Here is a 3,421-nt window from a genome sequence, read left to right on the forward strand (position 1 = left end):
GCATATCAGTGTTGCTGACATTTGTGTGATCAACATGTTGATTGATTTTGTACTAAAATAATGAGACAATAACATTACATCCAATGTTACTGTTCTCTTTATGAAAACATGAGAACAATGCAGACGTCTTTCCTCTCAACCACAGTTAACCACCTGAATGTCCATCTGTTTCTATCACTGCAGCTGTTTGGAAGGAGTTTCACTTCCCCAGAACGGTATGTACTGAGAGGAGAAAGGGAGAACCTGAGTGAAGGTAGAAAAATAAGAAACAGGGGAGTCTGATTTTCAGACTTTAAAGCTAGGGGGAGAGTGAACCTGTCTAGTACTGGATGACAGATGAGTCAAGTGTTAGTTTGATCTCTGTAGCAAGGTGGTGTCTGAGTCCTGTTGTTTCAGGGGTCAGGGGTTAAAGGATGTTTTTAACTTGGGGGTCAATTGTAGAGCTGAGAGGTCCCTGAGGTGTTGCTGCTGGGCCCCCTGCAATAATAGCAACAGTAGAAGTAGAGGTAGCACTAGCACCACTAGCAGCAGCACCAGTAGTAGTAGATGTAGCACTAGCACCACTAGCAGCAGCACCAGTAGTAGTAGATGTAGCACTAGCACCACTAGCAGCAGCACCAGTAGTAGTAGATGTAGCACTAGCACCACTAGCAGCAGCACCAGTAGTAATAGATGTAGCACTAGCACCACTAGCAGCAGCACCAGTAGTAGTAGATGTAGCACTAGCACCACTAGCAGCAGCACCAGTAGTAGTAGATGTAGCACTAGCACCACTAGCAGCAGCACCAGTAGTAGTAGATGTAGCACTAGCACCACTAGCAGCAGCACCAGTAGTAGTAGATGTAGCAGTAGCACCACTAGCAGCAGTACCAGTAGTAGTAGATGTAGCACTAGCACCACTAGCAGCAGCACCAGTAGTAGTAAATGTAGCAGTTGCACCACTAGCAGCAGCACCAGTAGTAATAGATGTAGCAGTTGCACCACTAGCAGCAGCACCAGTAGTAATAGATGTAGCAGTTGCACCACTAGCAGCAGCACCAGTAGTAATAGATGTAGCACTAGCACCACTAGCAGCAGCACCAGTAGCAGTATCAGTGGGGAGCTGCAGATCCATGGAGATCTGGAGCAGGGGAGTACTGATCTCACTGGACTGCAGGCCGCTGGCCACCCTCAGTAGGCAGCTGAGCACCATGTCTTTGGCCCGGCCCGCTTCCAGATGGCCCTCACGGCTCAGCTGCAGGGTGATCTGATCCAGGCTGGTAAGAATCAACTCTGAGGCCAGCAGAGGGCAGGGCAGGGCAAGCCCTCACCACAGCCCCCATCATGGGCCATGTTCTCCAGCATGTACTGTTGTTACAGGTCCAGTATCTTGTTCTCCAGGTAGCGGTTGATCTGCGAGTTAGAGAGTGGCCCCTCGAGCCCCTGAAAAAGGACGCTCCGGTCGCGGCCGCTCCCCACCCTCCAGCGGGAGGACCCCGAGCCTGAGCCCCACTGGAGAGGACGCAGAAGCCTGTCTTCAGTGGCCCGATCTGGGGGAGAGTCTTCTGCGGTCGGGGGTACGTCACAGGAATGAAGGAAGGGGCCGTTGGCTTGGTTGTCGCTACATCGCAGGACCTCCGCATTGTGGGCCGAGAGGCAGCACCTGGTCACCCCCATGTGGAGGTCGCTGTAGTTCTGACAGATGCTCTGGCAGAAGGAGGGCACCAGGAAGGGGACCTCACCACCGGAACAAGCCTGCCCAGGGATCTCCATCTCTGGGGAGATGTGTCTGTCAGGATGGGGCTTCTGGGAATGCAGGTCCTGCGGTGGAGATAAAGCCTGGGGCTGGATTTGGGAACTCGCCTGGGAGGGCCTCTGGCTTTGGAGCACTCTACTGAGGACGGAGTGGCCATTTCTGCTTGGCTGGCATGGAGAGGCCTGAAGCAGGGTGGCTGCAGCCGGCTCTGACCCAGCCTTCACGCTCATCCTGGGGGGCTCTATTATAGGGGGGAGAGGGTCCAGTCTATCCTGGTCACTACAGTAGGTCTTGCTCCATAGTCTGCTCTCACACAGCATGGCTGGAAAGGAACACACAAACAGCAGTTTGGCCAGTTCATTTTTACACTGCTGGTACTTGCTGTTTATTATCTATGCATAGTCACTTTACCTTTACCTACATGTACAAATTACCTCGACGAACCTGTAACCCCGGACATTGACTCGGTTCCGGTACCCCCTGTATATAGTCTCATTATTGTTATGTAATTGTGTTACTTATTTATTTTACTTTAGTTTATTTATTTAGTAAATCTTTTCTTAGCTGCATTGTTGGTTAAGGGCTTGTAAGTAAGCATTTCACGGTAAGTTCATAGCTGTTGTATTCAGCACATGTAACTAATAGAATTTGATTTTACAGCAGTTTGATCAGTTTACAGCAGTTTGGTCAAAATATACTCTGGAATGTATTCATACATGGGGGCAGTTATATGCATTTTTTTTGTTAGTAAAGCACCTTACCTTCAAATTCAAATGATGCAATGCGTCTCTTCAAGTCATGCAGTCCTCCACCTGTTCCTCTGGGTTGGAGGTGTGCTTCTCGCCTCTCTGTATTCAGGTCAATGTCTCCAGCTTCTCCAGGTCTGTTGTACCAAGCCAGTGCAGTGTTGTACCAAGCCAGTGCAGTATTGTACCAAGCCAGTGCAGTGTTGTACCAAGCCAGTGCAGTGTTGTACCAAGCCAGTGCAGTGTTGTACCAAGCCAGTGCAGTATTGTACCAAGCCAGTGCAATGTTGTACCAAGCCAGTGCAGTGTTGTACCAAGCCAGTGCAGTGTTGTACCAAGCCAGTGCAATATTGTACCAAGCCAGTGCAGTATTGTACCAAGCCAGTGCAGTGTTTTTTATTTTTTTATTTTTCCTTTATTTAACTAGGCAAGTCAGTTAAAAACAAATTCTTATTTTCAATGACGGCCTAGGAACAGTAGGTTAACTGCCTGTTCAGGGGCAGAACGACAGATTTGTACCTTGTCAGCTCGGGGATTTGAACTTGTAACCTTTCGGTTACTAGTCCAACACTCTAACCACTAGGCTACCCTGCCGTCCCTACCCTGCCGTCCCAATACCAAGCCAGTGCAGTGTTGTACCAAGCCAGTGGAGTATTGTACCAAGCCAGTGCAGAATTGTACCAAGCCAGTGCAGTATTGTACCAAGCCAGTGCAGTGTTGTATCAAGCCAGTGCAGTGTTGTACCAAGCCAGTGCAGTATTGTACCAAGCCAGTGCAGAATTGTACCAAGCCAGTGCAGTGTTGTACCAAGCCAGTGCAGTGTTGTACCAAGCCAGTGCAGTATTGTACCAAGCCAGTGCAGTGTTGTATCAAGCCAGTGCAGTGTTGTACCAAGCCAGTGCAGTATTGTACCAAGCCAGTGCAGTATTGTACCAAGCCA

The 3,421-nt window shown here is 49.4% G+C and overlaps 1 pseudogene; it reads right to left on the reverse strand.

Moving 5' to 3' along the window:
• Positions 1-319: 319 nt before the first annotated feature.
• On the reverse strand, positions 320-2,779 carry LOC109905020 (uncharacterized; annotated as a pseudogene).
• Between the last annotated feature and the right edge of the window lie 642 nt (positions 2,780-3,421).

Source organism: Oncorhynchus kisutch, linkage group LG2 (genome assembly GCF_002021735.2).
Source record: "Oncorhynchus kisutch isolate 150728-3 linkage group LG2, Okis_V2, whole genome shotgun sequence".
In the NCBI taxonomy this organism is placed as follows: domain Eukaryota; kingdom Metazoa; phylum Chordata; class Actinopteri; order Salmoniformes; family Salmonidae; genus Oncorhynchus; species Oncorhynchus kisutch.